At 48.6% G+C, this 25,010-nt stretch overlaps 1 protein-coding gene and 1 long non-coding RNA gene across 2 annotated transcripts in view; both read right to left on the bottom strand.

Annotated features, from left to right (window-relative positions):
* The window catches only part of LOC115081577 (zinc finger protein 850-like), a 121,830-nt gene that overhangs the window by 32,969 nt on the left and 63,851 nt on the right, over positions 1–25,010 (bottom strand). The gene's annotated exons all lie outside the window — the stretch shown is intronic.
* On the bottom strand, positions 777–24,230 carry LOC115081579. Its single transcript, XR_003853833.1, has 4 exons — positions 24,023–24,230; positions 22,513–22,603; positions 21,500–21,739; positions 777–1,665 (listed from the first exon to the last, which is right to left on the bottom strand). It is a non-coding gene; the product is annotated as an uncharacterized LOC115081579 (long non-coding RNA).

Below are 25,010 nucleotides of genomic sequence, written 5' to 3'. Positions count from 1 at the left end.
CCTGGGAGGCACTTCCACCGGGAGCTTCCTGGCCCAAAACTTTCTAATTAATTCTATTTTTTTTTTTTTTTTTTACTATGAATTAAAACAAAAAAGGAAATCCCCTTTCTGTCCTATGTTTTGTTTTTTGTTTTTTTTTTCTATCCCTGACTGGCTAACTCCAACCCCAGGGATCCCAGAGACTGTGGGTGGACCTGCCCCATCTGCTGGAGACAGAGAAAGACTGAGGGGCTGTGGGTGGCACCTTACTATATGTAGGGAGCCCGACAAGTTTTACTCTGTCTCCACCTGCTGGTGCGGAGTCACAACCCAGGTGTCTGGACTGATCCGGTACGTACAGGGAAATACAACTATTAAACCAGGCCCTAAACACTAATACATTTCCTATTGGGAAAACAGAATAAGCCAAGCTGCTATAGAGCCCCACACAGAAATAATTGTAAAGCTATACTAGAAATGTTACAAAACAGCTGCTGAACAGAATAATATCCAAGAATTAAAAACTCATAAAAATTATTAAAACATGTCCAAATATCAATAAAATATTTCAAAACAGAAGACATCGCATATACCCAATAATCAAAATGGCAGTCAATCAAGAAAAATAAATTTAAAAGGCCACCTTTACTTATCCTCTCCAGCAACTCTCCTACTCCTTTCCCTTCCAGGCCAATAGCACTCACCAGAAGCAGCAATGGCTGATGAAGCTCTGTCCTCACAGTCCTCTTCCTTAGCGCCCACAACCAGTCACTCACACACACACCCAATTAGACCCCACGACCAGTCTCGGTCTCTCTCACACCAGTCATCTCCTGACCAGTCTCTCTCTCTGATGGGCTGAGTGCTGAATACTATAAAATTCTGCTAGACCACATAGCATCACCACTCATAAGTTCTTCCAAGATGCCCAGGAAAGGGGGGACTTTCCCCTTAGGTTTTACCAGAGCCTACATTACAGTCCTAGAGAAGCCAGGCAAAGATCTGTCAAAGCTGGCTTATCGCCCTATCTCCCTCCTGAAATACGAGTCGAAACTGTTCACCAAAATACTGGCAGATCGGCTAAGTCTGCTCCTTCCATCTCTTATATGCCCTAGCCAGGTGGGATTTGTAAAGGGACGGACCATTAGCATCAATTCTACCAAATTAGTGACAGCATTGGAGGAAACTAGGAAGAGTCTATGTCCAGCTCTGATAGTAGGCTTTGACTCCGAAAACGCTTTTGATAGAGTATCATGGGAATGGTAATGGGGAGGTATGGTTTCTCAGGGGAAGTTCTGAAGTATCTCTCTATGCTCTATCATAACCCACGGTCAGCTACCTTGGCCAATCGACATGTTTCTACAGACTTTTCCCTATTTCGTGGCACCAGGCAGGGCTGTCCATTATCCCCCCCTGTTATATATACTCTCAATAGACCCACTCCTGTGAAAAATAGAGGAAGACCCACTGATAAAGGGGTTTGAACTTGGCTCTCAGATATTCAAAACAGCACCATTTGCGGACAATGTGTTGGTATTCCTGACATCACCACAAGCTTCCTTAGAGCAGATATTCCGACATCAAACTTTATTTGGTTCCTTCGCAGGGCTTAAAATAACTGTGGATAAATCAGAGGCCTTGGAGGTTTCTGGGGACGTCGAGGCCAATTGGAGAGGGACCTTCCCCCTAAAATGGGTCAAAACAGAGATGCGTTATCTGGGTATCAAACTTACAAAGGAGCCTAGTAAACTTTACAAAGCTAATATACTTCCATTATTGAATTCCATGGAAGCTAAACTACAGACCTGGGCCTCACTGCCTTTATCCCTTACTGGGTGAATATTTCTCATTAAGATGATCGAATTGCCCAAATGGCTCTATGTATTGCAACGCCTCTCTGGATACGAAGATTGGAGATGGTCTGTATTAATAAAGCACTAAGACTCTTTTTATGGGCAAAGCATAAACCGAGACTCCCTCTGAGTTCATTAATGTTAGACACCTCTCATGGGCTGCTTTTAATTGCATCAGTAGCATGGGATCTTCTTGGTGTTGGGTACTTGCCAGGTTCTTGTGGCCTGGTTTGGCCTCTGTTGGAAACAGGATGCTGGGCTTGATGGACCCTTGGTCTGACCCAGCACGGCAAGTTCTTATGTGTGCATGTCAAAGATTGGCTAGCTGGAACAAATACCTTCTCACCCCTTACATTCATACAAGAATGGCTAAAACCATACTGCCGGGAAACTTAGTTCAACGTAAAGCGAAGGAGACTCCCTCCCCATTTAGGTGAGGCCTACTATTGCAGGGGAGCAGACAGGCCTGGGTGTACTTATGTATGAACAAGTTAAAGTTAACCAGCACCCATTCAGTTTTTCTAACACTCCGAGGCAATCCTCACTTTTCACCTGGACTAGACAATCCCTTATTTCTTAAATGGGAAATGGCTGGGTTGAGCAGGGTATACAACTTCCTCGATCCAGCCACACATAGGGTACACAGCTTTCAAACCCTGCAAGCTCAATACCATCTAGCACACAAAGATTTTTATGCCTATTTACAAGCCATGCACTACATCCGGCAGCTCTGCAACAGACACACAAATTTTATATCTTCCCTTTCTTTATGGGACATCTTTAGGGGATGTGGAGAGAAACCTAACTAACTCTGCTCAAGCCTGAAAAAGGCAATCAGACAAATCCCAAATGATGAAATCACTAACAATATTATTGCTAAATGGCAGAAGCATGCGGGTCTCACTTTACAAAAAGAAGAGGTAACTGTGACCTTACAACAATGTTAAGAAAATAAGACTTAGCATACTGGGTCAGACCAAAGATCCATCTGGAAAGTATCATCCTACGTGAAGTGGGCTATTCTTCAATGTATGTATATCTCTAAGGAGCAATCTTATGCAGCTAAAATGTGTGACGCGGATACATGTTGAAAATGTACAGATGAAAAAGGGACGGACTACCACAGCTATGGGAATGCACACGGATATCCACCTTCAGGGACCATGTTTTACTAACTTTGGAATCAATGATGCATATCTCATTAACCAAATCTCCGAAGCTATGTCTACTGGGACTATTTATGTTTAAACACTTTTTTATTGAGCAAAAACAAGAAGCACTGTAATACAACTATTCCACATGCCCGGTTGGCTGTAACTCTGAGCCCCCTGGGCCCTAGTGCAAACAATGGGCTCTTTTTCACAGCGTTCCCCCCCCTTGTTGACTCGATACCCTCCCCCCCCTCCCACCCAATCACTTTAATCCCCCCACCCCACCCTGTCTTGCTCCAGTCATGGGTCCCAACTGATTAGGCACTTTGGTCATTGAAGTCCATGCGATCGTGGTCCATCCTTGTAAGCAATACAACTAGTCCGGCAGCAAAGAAGAGGCTTCTCCAGCGTCATTCAAGAGTTGACTCCAAGTCCTGTGTGGCAAAGACTGAATATACACCATCCAGATACGCACAAATCGGCGTCTATATAAAGGGGACCCTTGCGACGTCAAATTTTCCAACTGCAGTAATTTGTGAAATGCGTTGCGCCACATCCAATAAGTGGGCGCCTCAGAGCCTTTCCAAAATGACAATATCAGTGTTTTCCCCACAAAACAGGCCTTCTGTATCAAGAGCCTTGTTTCCATTTTCCTAAATATGAGAGGGTCTAGACAGCCAAATAACAAGGCAGTGTAGGAGAGTGGAACAGCGACACCCAACAGCTTCCCCAAATACCGGACTATCGCCGCCCAAAACGGCGAATGTGCGAGCAGCTCCAAAAAGCATGCGAGAGAGTACACTCGTCAGCTAGGCACTTAACACATTGACTGGTTTCCCACAGGTGGACCCGAAACAGAAACAGGGGGGAAAGATAGGCTCTCCATAAAAATTTGTATTGCATTTCTCTGTAATAGAAATTACCGGTCACCCTAGAAATTTGCGTAAAACAGGCGCTGAGCATTGGCTCAGAGACCTGAAAAGTGCCATTGCTGTTCAACCTCAGAACCAGATGACCCCAATCTCTCCCCCTGGCCAAATGACACAGAGTGGCTCCGAGTTTTTATCTGCACATTTCTATTTCTACTTACCAGTATCTTTATTCTGTATTTGGTGAGCTAGTGTGTAGTTTCTATGCAGGGATCTATAACAGCCTGATTTGTTCAGCTTTCCTAATAGGAGGTTTACTGGTGTTTTAGGACCTGGGGTAATATTTGCAGTTCACAGGTAGAGAGTCTGGCAGTTAGTCATTGTATGGCAGGTTTGCTATGGGTTGCAAGTACATTTTTTGCAGGCTTTTGAATTATTACACAGGGTTGATGGTAGTGGAAGGAGTTTGGTTGCTGTTATGGAAGTTATACCAGAATTTGAATAATATTTCTGTATGCTGAGTAATAAGGGGAATACACTTGTTCTGCTCTGCAGGTTTTTTGGGGGATGTTGCTGTAGAACTTGAGGTACAGGGTTTGTATTTTATTCTGTACTTTCCTGTATAGACTCCTATGGAAGAAGTTTTACTGCTTGATGCTTTCAAAAGATTTCAGTGGTAGTTGTACTAGGATGTTTGAAACTGGTCAGGGATTTCTTTGTTACTCAGAAGGTCCTGTCTAGAGACGCCACTTACATGCATTCTCAGCACCATGTGAGCTAAAACCCTTGGCAAAACTTTTGGACAAGCGCCTGTTACTGATCTGTTGCCTTAAGGGAGGAGCAATCAGATAGGAGTTAGCAATCTGTTCTGTAGGAGAATAGTGGGTGGATCCTTGGACCCATGGCAGATGACCACATCCCCGGGGGAAAATTCCAAGGGGAACCATAGGTCATGTTCAGAGTTAGGAGACCGGCAAACACACACTAGTTCTTTTATTAGACAGTATACTGAACCACCAGAGATGGCAGTAGTGAGCTGGTAAGCCGGGCTGGGCTGTAGTCCCTCAGATACTGGATCAGCAATCCCTGGCTGCTGAGCTGTAGAGAAACTGAGAGATAGTGAGTAGGCAGGGTATGCAGATGGTAACACTCACACAATGTCCCAATGAAACCCAGGAGCAGGAATGTATAGGCCCGCGAGGAGCGAGTACCTGGTTCCAAGGAAAGCTTAGAGAGAACGATGATAACTCACTGATGAAGCAGATAAGGTTGGTAATGATGACTTCCAGACAGAAGAGTATACGGAGCAAGTCTAGGAACGAGGGCCCTCGAGGAGCAAGTTCCGGTTCCAGACTGTCACTTGAAAAACAAAGAGGGAGCAAGGCCCCCGAGGAGCGGGTACCTCTGGTAAGGCAGAGGAGGCAGAGTAGCTTAGGTAGCAAAAACCTTGCTAACTCGATCTGTTAGCAAATACTGAGATCTTAAATATCCGTCGCGGGGGACGCCCCCGAGGTTTGCACCATCACCGGTACTTCACTCGGAGCCACACTGTGCACGCCCCTAGGCCTCCAGGAACATGGCGGATAGCAGCGTCGAGCCGGTCCAGGAACACCCGAGGACTTACGGCAGAAGAACACCGCGGCAGCCAATCTTCCCGCGGTCGGAGAGGGAGGTGCCAGCGAGGTAAGGAGGGCAGAAAGAGGACAAGGATGGACACAACATCACCTCAATAAGGTAATGGCAAAATGGACACACCCAGACCAGGCGGGATTTACCCCAGGGAGGAAAGCTGCAGCAAAAGATCTGTAATTTTCTGGACATTATGGTGGGCAAAACAGCATAATACTCCAGCAGTATTGCTTGCCACTGACGCAGAAAAGGCCTTCGACATGGTCCATTGGCCATTCCTGTTTTAAGTTTAGGGAAAATGAATTTTGGCCCAAAATTTTGCAATTGGCTATTTAAATTAGACGAGAACCCAAAAGCCCGGGTTAAAGTGAACGGCGTTTCTTCAGAACCTTTCCCTATAACCAGGGGGACGAGGCAGGGACGCCCGTTATCTCCGTTGTTGTTTGCACTGTTTCTAGAGCCGTTCACTTCTAGAGTTAGAGGGGAAGCCTCCATCTCCGGGATACGGGTGGGGGGCACAAATTATAAAATGTCGCTGTTTGCAGAGGACCTGCTATTCACCCTATCAGAGCCTCACAAATCTTTAGCTGGAGTAGTAGCTCTACCAAAAGCCTTCAGCTCAGTGTCAGGATTCAGACTCAATCTTAGCAAATCTGAAGTACTCAATCTATCCCTGTCTAACCATCAGATCCCCCCCCCCCCCCCTTGAGAGCACAATTCCATTTTAAGGGGGCCAGGAAACATTAAGTATCTGGCATCGTGCTTAGTAATAACTTAGAAGAAGTATTCAAGCTGAATTATACACCCTTGATGATATCCAAGCTTTTCCATGATCTGGACAAGTGGGAAAACTATTCAGTTGCTTGGACAGAGAGAATAGCAACGATAAAAATGACCATTCTACCTAAACTTAATGATCTGTTTCACTCACTACCACTATCTATCCCAACAGCAACGCTGAAACTATAGAAGAAACGCTTATTTTGGGGGGGAAGTGACATCAGCCTTCCAGTATGGACACAAAGCGTGGAGGGAGCTAACGCTTCATCTAAAGTACTAATTTTCAGCGGCGTTGTGGTACAGGAAGAGCGCAAAACTGTAGCGATCCTTTATCTAAAGAGTTATCATGACCTCCAGGAAAAAAGCAATTGATTTAGAATAGTTTTTATACGAGGCTGGTGGATCACGATTTGCGGCCCTGGGCGAAGCCCCGGATCCAGAGACAGGCAAGATGGAGACGGCGGGTGGCCAGCAACACCACGAGGCAAGCAATACGCCAGGGACCGAAATGCCTGAGACAAACGGGGAACCCACTAAAGAGGACTTTTGTTTGTGGTTTCAGGAGATCAAATATGATATTAAATCAATAAAGACAGACATGCAGGCAGCATTAGCTGAGTTCCGTTCAGAGTTGGGGGACTTTGGACGTCGCGTAGAAGATGTGGAAAACATTGTAGAAGGCCATGTCATGGAACAATCAAGGGTAAAAACTGAAATATCGGCGCTTCAATGTAAAAATGAAGAAATTATGTTTAAACTGGAAGATATTGAAAATAGATCGCGACGCTCTAATATTAGAATAAGGGAAGTGCCAGAATCGGAGGCTTACGCTGACGCCTTTGAAGTGGTTCAAAAGCTGTGCCGGGAGGTGCTTAAAACTGGAGCTGATTGTGTCGGGGAAAAGGACGGGGTTATTGAGCTGGATCGGGCGCACAGGGCCCTGGGAACCCCGAGAAATAACGTACCGAGGGACATCATTGCTTGTATTCATCATTACCGGCAAAGAGAGGAGATTATGCAGAAAGCGCGCCAAATGGGCACCATCACGTGGGAAGGGCACAAAGTAGCCCTGTATAATGATTTAGCTTCGGCCACCTTACAAAAGCGGCGAGACCTTCAGCCTGTGACTGCTTTGCTCTGCAAAGAAAATATTCGATACAGGTGGTTGTATCCCAGCGACTTAGCCTTCACAGTAGACGGGGTAACTCATCGACTTAAAAAGATGGAGGCGGCATCCATATTGGCTGCGGCGGGATTAATGCTGCCAGATGAAAACATGGCGGCCAATTCCAAAGCCGTCCTAGATGGCAGAGAGCTGGAAAAACAGGCTCCAGACTTCGCTGCAAATCTTTGGACGCGAGCGCAGCATGTGGAGTCCATTTTTGCTTGGCTCTAATTTTTTTTTGTCTTTCCTTTTATATGGAAGCTTGACTAAAAGATCCTGGAAATCTAGGTGTTACATTACCATATGCATCTACAGTTACTTTTATAGTATTTTTCTATGTTAAAGTTAAGAATCAACGTTGACTTATGTATCAGTAACCATAGTCATTGATAAGAGTTAAACTGGTACTGTTTTATACGAATGGTGGGGCGTGGGGGGAGAAGGAGAAGGTTGAAGCACTACTGATGTATCAGTGGTGGATATTCAGGGGAGGGGAGGGTGGGGGAGTAGAAGGGGTTATTGAGTTTAAGATAAGAATAGGGAGCTTATTAGTGAAGCCAAACAGTAAAGCAGGAAGAAGGGTGGGAGAGCAAACGTCAGGGCGAAACAGAGTGGCTAGGGCATCCATCAGACGGATAGATGTCGCTTAAAGTGGTCTCCTTGAATGTCAAGGGTTTAAATACGCCGCTCAAAAGGAAGTTAATGTTTAAGGAAGCCCTTTTTCTGAAGGCCTCCATTATCTTATTGCAGGAAACCCACTTAAGGAAAAAGTACGAGAGCTTGCTGAACTCTTCGCATTATCCACAAATGGTGTTTGCAGCAAGTACCCCAAAACCTAAATATACAGGAGTGGGGATTTTATTTTCCAGGGACTTAATGGTGCAAGTTGACTATATATAAAGATGAAGAGGGGAGGTTTTTGATTGTCTCTGCGTACATCAATAAGGTTTTGTTCACATTGATTAATGTGTACTGTCCGAATACTTTACAAAAGGGAGATCTTTCAGAGAATGGATGAGATACTACTGCAATGCAAGAGTGGTATTGTGGTTGCGGGGGGGGGGGGGGGGTGGGGTGGGATTTTAACATGGTCAGGGATCCAATGCTAGACTGCTCTAAAGGGGGTGGTCATTACTCTAAAGTGGATAGAAGAGGTTTCCAGAGCTTCATGAACAGATGGAATGTGGTGGACATATGTCGGGAAAGATATCCTACTGGTCGAGATTTTTCCTTTTATTCTACTGCACATGATACTTACACCAGAATTGATTTCCTCTTAATTGATAACATGTTGGTGCACAGCACAGTGGATGTCGGTATAGGTAATAAAGCATGGTCTGATCATGCGCCTGTATGATGGGAATTTAACAGCTTGAAATTAGATAGTGGGCGCAGATTTTGGAAACTTAACAACTCCATAATAAAAGATAAAGAGGTAGAATTACAAATTCGTACGACCATTGTTAAATATTCTTTAATTAATAATACAGAAGATACCTCTCCTGGGGTTTTATGGAACTGTATGAAGGCAGTTCTACGAGGAAGGATCATTGCGATAGCTGCACACAAAAAGAAAGAGAAAGCTCAAAAACACGAGCGGTTATGAGAGCAGTTGGCAAAGGCTGAACTGGCTCATAAGCGGACTCCCTCAAGGCCTTTGCTAAAGGAACTGGGAGATATACGCTATCAACTTCGCATGCTTGAAGCGGAGGAGTTGGCCCATAGGTTTGTTTAGCTAAATCTAAATTATTATGAACACGGCAATAAGGCTGGGAAATTATTAGCACATAAGTTGAAAGCGAGAGTTGCACAAACGCAGAACACTAAAATTCGGGCAGCCGATGGGTCTCTAATTGTGGATGGGGAGGGGATTAGAGATCAATTTAATCAGTTTTTTGCTAAACTTTACACTCGGGAGGAGGGAGGCTGAGGAAGATATAACTAAATATCTGGATGAAATTCAGATACCTAGTTTAGACCCTGATATAACGGAAGGGATGAGTCAGCCTATTACATCGGCAGAAGTGCTAGCAGTGATTGCTGAGCTGAAACCCAGGAAGGCCCCTGGAATAGATGGGTACACACCACTATTTTACAAAAAGTTTAAAGACTTATTAGTAGTACCTCTGGCCAACATGTTCAATATGTTGGAGCGGTGGCCATCTGTTGGGTGCTGCAAATGTCGCTGGGGTTACTATACTGCCTAAACCGGGAAAGGATCCTATACTGTGTAGTTCATATCGCCCTATTTCACTCATCAATATTGACCTGAAAATTTTAGCAAAAATCTTGGCTACCAGATTGAAAGTAGTAATTACCTCTATAATTCACGATGACAAAGCTGGCTTTATGCCGGGCAGAATAGCTGGGAATAATATTCGGAAAGTAATAAATCTTATATATCATGCTAGAAAGACCGGTACTGCGTCCTTACTGTTTGGGGTAGATGCGGAAAAAGCTTTTGACAGGGTGCATTGGCCATTTCTTTTTCAGGTCATGCGGAAAGTTGGATTGGGGGGTGGTTTTCTGCAATGGGTACAAGAACTATATAGGGAGCCGGCTGCTTGCATTAAGGCAGGGGTCGGGAACCCATGGCTCGCGAGCCAGATATGGCTCTTTTGAGGGCTGCATCTGGCTCGCAGACAAGTGTCACCACACTTCACGGTTCCCCGCTGACCCAGCTGCTCCCCGGTCCTCCGCCGCCCGGGCTTAAAATGCTGTCAGCCCGGGCGGAACGCGGCAGGACAGCTGGAGTCAGCGGCACCGGCGTGCTCTCTTCTCCTCCCCCCCCCCCGCGGCCCGGAAGAGGAAGTGGAGACCATCGGGTGCCTGCGTGGAAGAAGAGACCACGCTAGTGTGGGTCTCTTCTTCCCGCGCAGGCACCCGATGCTCACCACTTCCTCTTCCGGGCCGCGGGGGGGGGGGGGGGGGGGGGGGGGGGGAGGAGAAGAGAGCACGCCGGTGCCGCTGACTGAGTCAGCGGCACGACTGGAGTCAGCCGGGTGCCAGCGCGGGAGTCTTCCCGCGCAGGCACCCGATGCTCACCACTTCCTCTTCCGGGCCGCGGGAAGCGGCACCGGCGTGCTCTCTTCTTCCCGCGGCCCGGAAGAGGAAGTGGTGAGCATCGGGTGCCTGCGCGGGAAGAAGAGGCCACGCTAGTGTCCGACGGGAAGAAGACTGCAGCGCGGCTCGGAGGAAAATGAAGAGTTTCAACCGCGGCCGATGGGACTCCACCTTCGCCTCCGCGAGGGCTGAAAATGAAGGAGGTTAGCGTTGGGAGGAGGCTGCTGCTGCCGCGAGTTCCCGAGGTGGGGGAGAGAGAGTGAATGAGCGAGCAAGCAAGCATGTGTGTTTGAGATCCTGTGTGTGTGAGTGAGAGATTGCATGTATGTGAATGATTGAGAGCCTGTATATGTGAAAGAGAGTATGTCTGTGATTGAGAGCCTGCCTGTGAGAGAGCGAGCATGAATGGAAGTTTATGATTGGGAACCTGTATGTGTAAGTTTGTGATTGAAAACCTGTTTGTGTGAAAGAGTATGTGTGTATGATTGAGATCCTTTGTGTGTGAGAGAAATCATGTGTATGTATGATTAAGAGCCTGTGTGTATAAGTAAGAGAGAGATCATGTGTGTCTGTGTGACAGAGCTGGTTTAGGTGATGGAGCATGTGAGTATGTGATTGAGAGCCTGTGTGTAAATGAGAGAAAGAGAGGACATGTTTGTAAGCATGTGAATGAGAGTTGTGTGTGAGAGAAAAAGACAGCATGTATTTATGTGATTGAAAGCCTGTGTGTGTAAGCGTGAAAAGATAGACAGCATGTGTGTAAATGTGTAATTAAGAGCCTATATGAGAGAGAAAAACATGTGTATATGTGAGTACTGAGAGCATGTGTGTATAGGTGTGTCATTGAGAGCCAGTGTGAGAGAGAGCGCTGGTACGTGACAGATAGGAGAAAGTTCCAAGCAAACCACCCCACCTCCTGCTAATTCAGAACAATCTCAGGACACCTGGATATCAAACGTTCCCAGGTATGCAGAGCAAAAACATTTTTGTATCATTTTTCATTACTGGATCTTTGTGTCTGCTATTTTGAAATATTTTGTTGGTATCTGGAAATGTTTTATATGAGTTTTTAATTATTGGATATTCCACTCATCAGCTGTTTCAAAATATGTTTTGTTAGTACAGTTTTACTGCTGATGATTTTATATTTCTTGATTTGTTTTATAAGGATGGGTGATGTTTCTTTTTTCCTTTGTTACACTGCATACAGAGACTCTGGCTTGTTGCAGTTTCCAATTCAGTTTTTTCTGCATGCTTCTTGTTATGCGTTTTGGTCTCTTTATTCTATGTTAGGTGAGGGACAGCACGTGATTCAGGTGAGGTTTTCTGCTGGCATGTTGTTTCTGTGTAGGACGCTATAGCAGCCTGACTTGGTCCGTTTTCCTAATAGGAGATGTATTGGTGTCTTAAGGCCTGGTGTAATATTTTCAGAGACTTATTGTACATTAAAAGTGTGATCTTACATAAAATGCACACATTTACTTGTATTTAGTTTTAAACATATTGTATGGCTCTCATGGAATTACATTTTAAAATATGTGGTGTTTATGGCTCTCAGCCAAAAAGGTTCCTGACCCCTGCATTAAGGGAATGGAGGATATTCCAACAATTTCAATGTGCAAAGGGGAACGAGGCAAGGATGTCCATTATCACCCTTGCTGTTTGCCATATGTTTAGAACCATTGGCTGCTAAAATCAGGGCAAAGGGAGAGATTATGGGCGTTCAGATCCAAGATAAAAATTACAAGATCTCATTGTATGCCGATGACGTGCTCTTCACCCTGACCAAACCAGAGGAATCCTTGTCTGTTCTATTGGCGGAACTGGACAACTTTGGTAGGGTCTCCGGCTTTAAAGTAAACAAAGAAAAGTCTGAATTACTTCCAATATACCTGACAGCGTCACAGATTACCCAACTGAAACAGACATTCCCTTTCCAGTGGGCTAAGGGTACGGTAAGATATTTGGGGGTTCAGATTGGGCCAGACCATAAGGACCTCTACAATCAGAACTATCTACCTTTATTTAAACGGCTAGAGAAAGATCTCCAATCATGGGACAGACTAGAGTTATCATGATTGGGCAGGATCGCAGCCATTAAGATGATGTATTTACCAAAATTGGCATATTTTTTCCAGACTTTACCTTGTTTGGTACCGGTGCAGTGTCTTAAGGGACTACAAACTAAGCTTTTCTCATTTATTTGGAAGAGACGGCCGCCCAGGGTTGCCCGATCAGTGCTTTACCAAACAAAAGCAGATGGGGGTTTGGGGGTCCCGCACCTTCTTAAATATTATGTGGCATCTCAACTAAAAGTGCTGCTAGATTTTCATGATCAGATGCCTTCTAAACAATGGGTTCAGAAAGAGAATGGTATTGCCCAAGGAGTGCCGATTAAGCAGTTTTTCTGGAAAGGGGAGAGGGTCCGAGTTGAGGAGGACTGGATGTCTCCATGGCATGGATGGAGGTCCCAGATGGTAGGCTCCCGTAGATTCTGGTACTCCACCCCGATTAGAGGGTGTGCAGCAGTTCCCGCTGGGATATCGGGAAAAAGGTTCCAAGTATGGGAAATAAAAAAAATTATTCCTTACCTGCTAATTTTCGTTCCTGTAGTACCATGGATCAGTCCAGACAGTGGGTTATGTCCCCAATCCAGCAGATGGAGTCAGCATAAACTTCGAGGGGGCGTTACCATATATACTACTACCCCCTCTGCAGGAGTTCAGTATCGAGTATATCAGAGCCTGATGAGAAAACCAAAACCCCTCAGTGGATCAAGTTTAAAGAACTGGCAATAAGCCTGGAAATTCAAGTAACAAACTGCATAACTTCCCACCAACGGGAGGAAGCTGCGAAAACAGCATGCCAAAGTGTAGGGAGCTGTGAAAACGGAGAACTCTTGAAGGGAGTAGAACACAACAGGACCGTAGAGGCCGAGCAGGATGAGAGCCCAAACGCGGTGGGCATCTGGACTGATCCATGGTACTACAGGAACGAAAACTAGCAGGTAAGGAATAATTTTTTCCCTGTACATACCTGGATCAGTCCAGACAGTGGGATGTACCCAAGCGTCCCTAAATCGGGTGGGGTCCTGCGAGGCCTGCTCGGAGAACCTGCTCGCCAAAATGTCCCTCAACAGGAGAGGCGAGGTGTAGGCGATAGTGCTTCGAGAACGTGTGTAGCGATTTCCAGGTAGCTGCTCTACAGATTTCCTGAGAGGAGACCGAACGAACCTCCGCCCAGGAAGCCGCCTGAGCCAGTGTAGAATGCGCAACGATGCCGGGAGGGGGGAATCTGCCCCGCCCCAATGTATGAAGCGGCAATACTGTCCTTCAGCCATCTGGCAATGGTCGTCTTTGAGGCCTGAGAGCCCTTCTTAGGCCCGGCCCAAAGAACAAAAAGATGGTCCGAAATCCGAAATTCATTGGTAGCTTCCAGATAGAGGCGCAGAGTGCGCTTGACATCCAAGAGTCGGAGGAACCGCGGCTCCGAGGCCGCGAAGGACAGCAATTCCACCGTTTGGTTCACATGGAATGCAGACACTACCTTCGGAAGGAAAGAGGGAACGGTGCGGAGCGAGACTCCGGAGTCGGAGAAACGAAGATAAGGCTCCCTACACGACAGTGCCTGCAGCTCCGAAATGCGGCGAGCTGAACAGATGGCCACCAGGAAGACAGTCTTGAGGGTGAGGTCTTTAAGCGTTTGCACTGCGTAGCGGCTCGAAGGGAGGTCCCGACAGGGAGCGAAGCACAAGGTTGAGACTCCAAGAGGGACAAGGGTCCCGTAACGGAGGCCGCAAATGCTTGACACCCTTGAGGAAAACTAGCGATGTCCGGGTGCTGTAGGAGAGAGCCCCCATCGCGCACCAGCGAACCAAAAGCGGCTACCTGAACCCACAGAGAATTATAGGCGAGGCCTTTGTCCACTCCCGCCTGTAGAAACTGGAGGATCTGAGGGACGGAAGCCAGTGTGGGTCTCGTGTCCCGGCTGGAACACCACAACTCGAACACCTTCCAGACTCGAACATAGGCTACCGACGTCGACGTCTTTCGCGACCACAGCAGCGTGGATACTACCGCCTCTGGGTAGCCCCGGCGCCGGAGGCGGCGCCTCTCAAAAGCCAGGCCGCAAGACAGAAGAGTTCTGCCTGATCGAAAAATACCGGGCCCTGATGTAAGAGACGGGGGAGGTGTCCTAGTCTGATTGGGCCGATCACCAGCTGTAGCAGATCCGCAAACCATGGCCGCCTGGGCCATTCCGGGGCAACGAATATCACGGACCCCTGATGGCCTTCTATTCTTCGGAGCATCCTGCCCACTAGGGGCCACGGTGGAAAGGCGTAGAGTAGAAGATGCGGCGGCCACGGAAGGACCAGAGCATCCACTCCCTCCGCGCCGCGCTCTCTCCGGCGACTGAAGAAGCGTGGAGCCTTGGCATTGCGAGCGGACGCCATCAGATCCAAGTGGGGAACCCCCCACCGATGGACGAGAATCTGCATCGCTTCGTCGGCTAGCGACCACTCTCCGGGGTTCAGCAGTTGACGGCTGAGGAAGTCCGCCTGAACGTTGTCCACCCCGGCGATGTGTGAGGCCACTAGTCTGGCGAGATGACGCTCCGCCCATTGCATTAGTAGCGCCGCCTCGAGCGCGACCTGCGGGCTTGCGCGTGCCTCCTTGTCGGTTGATGTAAGCTACGGTGGTAGCGTTGTCAGATAGGATCCTGACCTCCCGGTTCCGAAGGAGCGGCAGGAAATGTCGCAGAGCCAGCCTGACCGCTCGGGTTTCCAGATGGTTGATTGACCACTTCGCCTCCACCGCGGACCACGTCCCCTGCGTGGCGCTTCGATCGCAGACTGCCCCCCAGCCCACTAGACTGGCGGTGGTTACCACCACCCAATTTGGCAGATCGAGGAACACGCCGTGGGCCAGGTTCGACGGATCCAACCACCAGCCCAGACTGTCCCTGGCATTCTGCGGGAGTGGGAGGATCACCTGGTAGTCCTGCAAGGGCCGGAGATGCGCAAACGCCCAGGGGACCATGTCGATGGTGGAAACCATCACGCCCAGGAGCTGTAGGTAGTCCCAGGAGGTGGGATCCGGCAACGCAGAGAATCGCAGTATGTGAGCCTGCAAGGAGTGCGCCTTGTCCTGACGCAAGAAGACCTTGCCCAGGCGGGTGTCGAAGGTCGCCCCCAAAAAATCCAAGCGCTGCGAGGGCTCGAGGGAGCTCTTGGAAAAATTCACTACCCATCCCAGGGAATGCAGGAACTGTACTACCCTGGCCACTGCTGCCTAACCGTGGGAAAAAGACTTCGCTCGGATGAGCCAATCGTCCAGGTAAGGATGGACCAGAACACCCTCCTTCCGGAGGGCGGCCGCTACTACTACCATGATCTTGGTGAAGGTGCGCGGCGCCGTCGCCAATCCAAACGGGAGAGCAATGAACTGGAAGTGCTGGTCCAGTATCTTGAACCGGAGGAGACTGTGATGATCCGGGCGGATGGGGATGTGCAGGTAGGCCTCTGTAAGATCCAGAGAGGCGAGGAATTCCCCCCGATGCACCGCCGCGATCACAGACCGCAAAGTTTCCATGCGAAACCGGACAACCCGCAGGGACTTGTTGACTTCCTTCAGATCCAAGATGGGCCGGAAGGATCCGTCTTTCTTTGGCACTACGAAGTAGATGGAATAGTGGCCCGAGCCCACCTCTCCGAAGGGCACCGGCGCTATAGCTCCGATGTCCTGAAGCCTGTCTAGCATCAGCTGCACCGCTCCTCTCTTGGCGGAGCCACAGGGGGAGAAAATGAACCTGTCCTTTGGAGGACGGACAAATTCCAATGCGTAGCCGTGTTCTATGGTGTCCAGGACCCATCTGTCCGAAGTGATCTGCGCCCACTCCTTGTAGAAAAGTGCCAGCCGACCCCCAATCCTGGGGACGGCGGAGTGGGCGAGCCTGACATCATTGTGAGGCCTTGGGAGAGGGATTACCTGCTCCGGGGGCAGTGCGTGCGGGTCTGCGCCCGCGAAAGGGACGCGGCCAGGGCTGCAACCTGGGAGCGGCGGGCCTGGAGCCCGACGGCCTGTAACTCCTGTAGCGCCGTTGCGCCCTGGATCTGGTCCGGGAGGATGAATACGCTCTGGAAGGACGATATCTATCCTCCGGGAGACGATGAACCGCATTCTCCCCCAGAGACTTGATGATCTGATCCAGGTCTTCCCCGAAGAGGAACTTACCCCTGAAGGGCAGAGAGCCCAGGCTCGACTTAGAGAATGTATCCGCCGCCCAGTTGCGAAGCCACAGCAGGCGTCGTGCCGCTACTACCGATACCATGGATCTTGCCAGGACCCGAAACAGGTCGTACGAGGCATCCGCCCCGTACTCCACCGCAGCTTCTAGCCTATCCGCCTGGGCGGCTTCAGGTGCGGGCAGATCCTGAGACGTGAGAAGTTGTTGCACCCAAAGAAGGCTTGCCCTCTGGGCAAGGGAACTGCACATCACTGCCCGCATACCCAGCGCGGAGACCTCGAAGACCCTCTTAAGGAAAACTTCCAACTTGCGATCTTGCGTATCCCGTAAGGCCGCTCCTCCCGTCACCGGTATAGTCGTCCTCTTCGTGACCGCCAACACCGCGGAGTCCACTTTTGGTACCTTGGTGAGATCCAGGAAATCCTCCGGTAGTGGATAAAGCTTTTCCATAGCACGACTGACCTTCAGGGAAGCCTCCGGGTATCCCATTCCTTAGTGAGAAGCTGCATGAATGAATCGAGCTCTCGGCCGCAGGGCTGCCAGGACCGGATCCTCCTTCTTCGAAGTGAAGACAGCAGGCGCTACTGGAGCGGGCGGATCCAGATCCAATTCCTGAATTATGAGCGGGATAAGGTCATCCAGCTCGTCCCTCTGGAAGAGGCGCAGCGTGCGCGGGTCGTTTCCCTCCGGCGTGGGGTCTCCTTGGCCCAAGTCCGAAAGATCAGGTCCAGTATCCGCTGGGCCTGACACCGCTCCCACAGACCTGGACGAGATGCGGGCCCGAGCTGGAGGGTGAGGGAGAGGCGCCCCAGCTGCCGCCGAGGCCCGAGAAGAAGCAGAAGAGGCTGTCCGCGGTACCTTGGCAGGGGGGAGGACCTGTAGGAGCGTCTAACCCCTGCAGGTACGCCGTGTGCATCAGGAGAATAAATTCCGGGGAAAACCCCGGTCTGCCCAAGGGAGCTCCGGGGGGAGGGGCCCCTGGAGGCCCCTGCACCTGCGGGCCTTGTTCCGGCAACAGAGTCGGAGGAGAGACAGCCACAGTATCCCTGTCATCCAGCGCTGCCTGAGTCCCCTCAGGGTGCTGGGAATGTAAAATGGCCGCCGTTCCCGCCAGGAATGGGGGAGGGGCTGGCCCGCGCCTGGGAAGGCACCGTGCGCAGATGCCCTCGCGGGAAATCCTAGACCCCGGTTCGCCGCAGGCCGAACAACGCGCCGGCCGCAGCATCAGGATCGCCGAGAAAATGTAAAAACCGGCAGCAACAGTGAATAAATTAAGCCTCGGTGGGGGGGGGGGCCCGCGAGAGAAATTGCCGCTGCAGGGGGGCCTGGTCGGCCTGCACTGCCCGCCAAGAGAAAGCGCCGCGGGGGGGGCCCTCCTGGCCTCACAACCCGCCGAGAGACAACACAAGAGGGAAGCCACGCCTCCCCAAAAATTGGAACCTTTTTTTTTTTTTTTTTGTTTAAAATAGAAAACTTGATCCACAAGCAAAGAATAGGCAGAAGCCCAAGAAAAACAGTAAGCAAGGGAAGAAAAGTATCCTAGCAGAAACTGGGAGAAACCCTGATTCCTACTCGCATTTGCTGGAGTCAGAAGATACTGAACTCCTGCAGAGGGGGTAGTAGTACTTATGGTGACGCCCCCTCGAAGTTTATGCTGACTCCATCTGCTGGATTGGGGACATAACCCACTGTCTGGACTGATCCAGGTACGTACAGGGAAGAAAGGGTTAAATTCTCTGGGTCAGGTTTGGCAGGATCAAAGGGTGTTGCCTTTTGAGGAATTGAGAACTAAATACAGTCTCACATTTTCTTACCTCTAAAGAGGTGCGAATGGATTTGATTAAAGGGAAAACCTTGCTGGAAAGTTACTGCGACAAAGCCCATCTTGTTAGAGGGGTTATATCAACGCTATATGTAGTGCTTAAGGGAATGGGGCCTCCTACAGGGACTCACCTGAAAGCCTGGGAAATGGATTTGGGAGGCTCATGGACAGAGGGAGATTGGGATGCCTGTTTTCAGGAGGCGAGTCGCAACTCTTTATCAGCTCAATTATTGGAACAAAGCTATAAGATGCTGTTTCGCTGGTATTTAACACCATATAAATTACATAAAATGAGGATTAAACAAGATAATTTGTGCTGGAGAAAATGTGGGAAGGTGGGGGGACTTCTATCATATGTGGTGGACATGCCCGGCAATTAAACATTTGTGGGAGAAGGTAGAAGCATGGTTAAGGGACTTTCTGCAAACCAATTTTTGCTGGACTGCTCAGGGGGCGTTGTTACATGCTTCCGTGACGGAGGTTTCTTCGCTACAACAACCATTTGTCTGGGCCGTTGCCTTGGCAGCGAGAGGAGAGATTGCAAAAAGTCGGAAGCAGGAAAAGGCACCTTCCTTAACTGCGGTGCTGCAGAGGCTGAAATGGATACATTACATGGAATATCTCACGGCTTTGAGAAGAGACACTGTAAAGCGTTTTACGGATGGTTGGCTGGTATTTCAATCTTGGATTGACAAAAATGATAGCTCCAAGGGTGGGGGAGGGATGAGCAGAGGGGAGAGGAGGGGGTTAAATATTCTGTAATGTTCAGATGCAGTTTGGAATGTAATGGTTATGACTGGGAATTGTAGATTTTTGTTTTTGTACAATGTCATAACTTTTTATTAAACGATAAGTTAATTAAAAAAAAAAACACGCTTATTTTCCTTCAAATCGGGAAACGGAGACCCCCTAGGGTGGCTCAAAATGTGCTCTTCAGACACAAACTAAGAGGAGGTATGGGGGGACCTCGACTACAGGGGGGTTATGCAGCGCTCAGCTCAGTGCTGTTCTAGCGCGGCATGAAAAAGGAGAACTTCCCAGTTGGGTTAATATGGAACAAGTGGTGTTGGGAGGCTGCCGATTAGAGCACTTCTACGGCAACCACGTAATACGTGGAGGGTGCAGGGCGTCCTGCCTGGATCCTTGCAAACCACACTTCCTACTTGGGATCAATGGAAACCTTTCCTAATACCTCCCTATTTCATAATAGGAACTTGTCCCCGGGCTGGGAAACTTCCCTTTCCCAAGAAGGGAAGATTAAGGGGAGTACGACTTGGGACAGCTGTGGGGCCGAGAGGGAGTAATGACCTTTGCTCAACTTCAGGAACTATTTCAGTTACAATCTCCTAACGTTTACCCTTATCTGCAAATATGTCATTTCATAAAGAAAGCCTCCATACCTGCTGATAGGGCTGGGGCTCAGACCAGGCAGAGGCAGCAGCTGACTGCACCTGAACAAAGGCTTGAAAGGCCCTGAAAGAATTCCATCCAGGAAAAGGTTGCTGGGTCCATGCCTAGCCCAGGAGGATCTGGGGTAAGCCCCCCTGAACTGCCCTCTCCCAAAGAGGACGCAGCCCCGGGATAGCTCAGATCCGGGCGCTAACAGATAAGGTCCTGGCTGACCCATCCTGCGACTGGGAGAAGTTCTGAGAGTCCGGCCCTCCCTGGGCTTCCTCACAGAGCTGACACAGGAAGGATCCAGGTCAGGCTGCGCAGCCCTAATATGGCAGGCAGCAGAGAGTGGCGCTTGGGCTTCTTTGTTGCCGGAGTCGTAGTTCACCGTAGCTTGTGCGTTCAGTCAGCCAGCACGGACTCGAGTGCGCACAAATCCACCCTGACGAGCGGAAGCATAAGCATCCAGTTAAGCACAGTCGTACATTCGTGCACATGTGCGCGGTTATGTGCAGAGATGCGCGCTCATTAAGGAGTGGGGTCAGGCGCACAGCAGGGCCGGCCCGCACCGCACGTACTAACGGTCACGGAGGGGAAATGGCACCGCACCTGAAGTGGGGCCTGGCCCATCAGGGGCCACTAAACCCGCTCGGAAACCTCCTTCCCTTCCCCCAATGGGATCGGGAACGTCGTTGGTACGGCGCATCGAGCAAGGAGAACGGAGGAAAGATTTACCAAAGCCTTTCCACGTCTCTGAATCGGAGGAGATCTTCTCTACTTACCCAGGCTCAGTGCTCACTGGCTGAGTACAGAGATGGTCTCCGGCCGAGGGGTGAGAGGGCTTAGGCGTTCACCGCCACGCTCGGCTTCCTGCACCCGCTGCTTTAAAACAAAGTCCACCCTGGGAACCACTACCGGATCAAGGCAACCTCTGAGGGATCTCGGAAATCACCTCAGGAATTCTCAACTGGGGGAGGGACCTTTAGGTATCACCACAGGAGAGCGGGGCTCAATCTTTCTCCAACTGGTAAGGGGATAGCACCTCCACATCTGCTAGGAGACAGAGAGATACTGGATGGCTGAGGTCACTGATTTTATTTATATTGTGAACTGTTATATACCATTATTCTAATAACAATCATAAGATAAAATAAACCAAATAAATAAATTAAGTGGGGGAGGGAGAGGTGTAGACGTGACCTGGCTGAGAATTGAAGACTAGAAATGACCAAGGTTTAGAAAATTACTTTTGGGGTTCAACTTCTTCTTCCTTGAAATTTATGGAACAGCAACAAGAGACAGAAGATCTTTATACATTTAATTTTCACTAGAAAAGAAATGTGGTTAATTAGAAGAAGAGATTCACTAGATATTTGCAAAGCCTCCCCTAAATAATTATTAATCATCTCCCCTGGTGAAATATTCTCTCTTGGGAAAGTTGATAATTCTAAAATATTTCTCATTTGGCAACATTTTCCAAATTCTTACTTTTTCTTCTAACAAACTTTATCCTGAATGGACCCAGGAGAATTAATGAGTACATTTCCCACCTTGTTCTCTGGTGCCTGCAGCCACTTAGCATGAGCAGAGATTTCCTTCTCCTGGGTCACTGAGGAGATTTCCCCTTCAATCCTTTCCAACTTGCTGCTCATTGTTGCTTCCGGCCGCTCCACAACCATCCACAGAGAGCCCGAAGTCCTGGGCTGCAGGGGATCCAGAGCCAGCCCTGCCCCCTCCTCTGATCCCAGGGGCTGAGGTCGAGAGAAAGTGAGAATTTTTTACTGGGCACTCTGGGAAGTAACAGAAAACACTCAGCACCTTTGCATCAAACCCATCACATTTAAACAGCGCTAACTCCCAAACCTCACACAGCAACATCCTATCTATGAAACAACAAAACTGGAAATGAGGTAACTTGCTCTAAAGCAGCTAAATAATGAACTTTTTATAATATGTGAATTAGAGTACAATTTTTTCTGCTTTCCCCTCCTTTTCAATTTATCTTTTTGCATTTGGAGTGAATGAGTGCATTTGCATGTGATGAGCACTAACTCATTCACTCCGTGTCCGACGCACGTTAAATAGGCACTAATCCTCCTATTGCATTAGGGGGTGGATTAGCGCCTGTTTAACCCCCGTCCCACAGCAGGTTAAACAATGCACTCGGCTGAGCTCACTGCACCGACCTCAGATTGCGACTTAAAGACCTGATCGCCTCCTTGATTTCCTTCCCACACTCCCAGTGCAGAGCCCCCGTCTGGAGCCCCTTACACTCAGTCCCGCTGCTAGAAAACGTCACAGGGACAGCAGAAAAGAACGGGTTGGAAAGCACTTTTTTCCAAAAAAATAAGCATAAAAAAAGCCCAAAACACATGAAATTGAAACACCAATGCTTGTGAGTCGCATAGATGACAAAGGAAGCTTAACTGTTTGCATGATGTGCACAAATGTCACACTTACAAAATTTGCACACAGCCTTACTCTCATTGCTGTCACAGACTGAATCCATGCTTTTAGTTCACATTCCTCTTACCACGCTTAGCAGGATCTTTTAGGTCCTTACTTTAGCTATAGTAGATCAAATCAATTTAGTAGCGTAGCAGCCAATGACAGAAACAGTAGGTATGGACAGGCTTTCTTACAAAGGAGACCTGCTGCAGGGAGAAGAAATGAGAAAAAAAAAAACTTACATGAAATTAAAAGTGGTGTAGGACAAATTAAAAAAAAACCACCAGCCCCATACACTGATTCCCCCCTCTGAGCACATCTCTGGCCCCCCCTCCCCCCACACGGATTCCCCCCTTCCTCCCCCCTCCGAGCACATCACTGGTGTAAGAAATGGAATTTGAATGTTATTACAGTAATAATGATAAATATAAAATGCTTTGTGTGGCCTACTCTATACTGCTATAACCCTATGATCAGGATGGTGCTATAGATAGGGTGGGAAGACTTGACCGCTAGAATTGTACTCAAAGCTTTGCTGAACATCGAGCTAAAGTGAATAATCAAAAATTGTAACTTTTATGTACAAGCTATAAGAGAAATCATGTAGTTTGAAGCAGTTACTGCAAAAAAGAGGAAGCTAGAAGCTGTGAAAACCTATGGCGCAGTTACTATAAAAAGAGGAAGTTAGAAGCTGTGAAAAACTGCTGGAAACAGTTTAACTAGAAAGCTTTGTTATAACAAAGATTAGTATTAAGAACATAAGAACATGCCATGCTAGATCAGACCAAGGGTCCATCGAGCCCTGCATCCTGTTTCCAACAGTGGCCAATCCAGGCCATAAGAACCTGGCAAGTACCCAAAAACTAAGTCTATTCCATGTTACCATTACTAATGGCAGTGGCTATTCTCTAAGTGAACTTAATAGCAGGTAATGGACTTCTCCTCCAAGAACTTATCCAATCCTTTTTTAAACACGGCTATACTAACTGCACTAACCACATTCGCTGGCAACAAATTCCAGAGTTTAATTGTGCGTTGAGTATTAAAACATATTCTCCAGAAACCCCCTCTTATAGACACCCAATACCTGAATAAAAATCCCCTTGTCATTAAGACCATGAGCAGGCCTAAGTAATGAACTAAAGTCAAATCTTTCTGCAGAAACCGTTAAGAGATGTTGAAAGCAGCCCCCCCCCCCTTGCTCCAGTCCAGAATTAGGAAAGTACAAGAAAAGCAACAACCACAAGCCTCCTCCAACCCCCCCTTCTCCTAACCTCCCCCTTACAGCCCCCCCCCCCAATATGTACCAAGGCAGAAAAACGAGTTAACCGCAAGGAACTAAAGGGGGATCTATAAACCCCTGTATTTTAATAGCAAGCTTATGCCTCATTACTGACACCTGCTGGTGTTGGCTTTGTTTGCAGCCATTTGCAAATGTTACAATAAAGACTTCGTTTCGCTGAATTTGTTCACTGTTTTATCTTTCCCGCAAGGGAAAAGTATGTTTTACTTCCCACACTGGCCCCATAACACTCATTTCCCCCTCCCCACTCACCCGTCTTCAATCCCCCCACACTCAGTCTCCCCTCCTGATCCCTGGTTGTAGGCAGCTGAGTGCTCCACACCTTTCAGCATTCAGGGCTGCAGCTGCACAGAAGCTTCTTGGTCACCCACGGCGCTTGTTGCTTCCTGCAATGCCAGGCCGGGTCTGCCCACGCGCTCCTGGGATTGCTGGCTCTGGTTAGCTTAATGCTGCAATAGGTTAGGGTGCGCCTGCTATGGACAGGCCTCACCGGCAGCAGCAGCCAATCACTGCAACATCAGAGCACAGGTCCCGCCCACCAAACCCAAACAAAAAACGCGATTGGCAGGAAGAAACGCCCAATTACATGCAACCGCGAATCGAAAAAAAAGCCCGCAAATGACTAGAAAAAAAAGCCCAATCACGCGGGAAATAAGTGAGCTTGGCAACCCTTCTCCGGGACTGAGCTTTATTGCAGTCGCTTAAGAATCATCACTCTGCGACTGCTGGTGGAGCTGCTGCGGCCGATGAGTCATCAATCTGCGACTGCTGGGGGGAGCTGCTGCGGCATTTGAGTCATCAATCTACGACTGCTGGTGGAGCTGCTGCGGCATTTGAGTCATCAATCTGCGACTGCTGGTGGAGCTGCTGCGGCATTTGAGTCATCAATCTGCGACTGCTGGGGGGAGCTGCTGCGGCATTTGAGTCATCAATCTGCGACTGCTGGTGGAGCTGCTGCGGCATTTGAGTCATCAATCTGCGACTGCTGCGGCTGATGAGTGATCAATGTACGACTGCTGGAGGGACTGTGCAGCAAAGGAAAAAGCGGCAACTGTGACGGTGGTTGGTAGTCAGGTGGCCAAATCAACCGGCACAAATGGGTTTTTTTTCCTGCAGAATGGAAAAGTAATAGCCCAGCTGAGTGTGAAATAGCCCGATCTGGCAACTATGTGTGCACTACTATGGGGCCATTTTGTTTGCAGGTGAGCTAGGAGGAATCTCCCTCCCCCTCCTCTGGGTGTGTCGGAGTGTAATACAATAGGTTAAAAAAAATGCTCTCAGAACAAACATTATGCTGTCCTGTCACATTT

This window comes from Rhinatrema bivittatum, unplaced genomic scaffold, assembly GCF_901001135.1.
Source record: "Rhinatrema bivittatum unplaced genomic scaffold, aRhiBiv1.1, whole genome shotgun sequence".
NCBI lineage: Eukaryota > Metazoa > Chordata > Amphibia > Gymnophiona > Rhinatrematidae > Rhinatrema > Rhinatrema bivittatum.
Note: the sequence above shows the minus strand (reverse complement) of the source record. Positions and strands in the feature narration are given on the sequence as shown.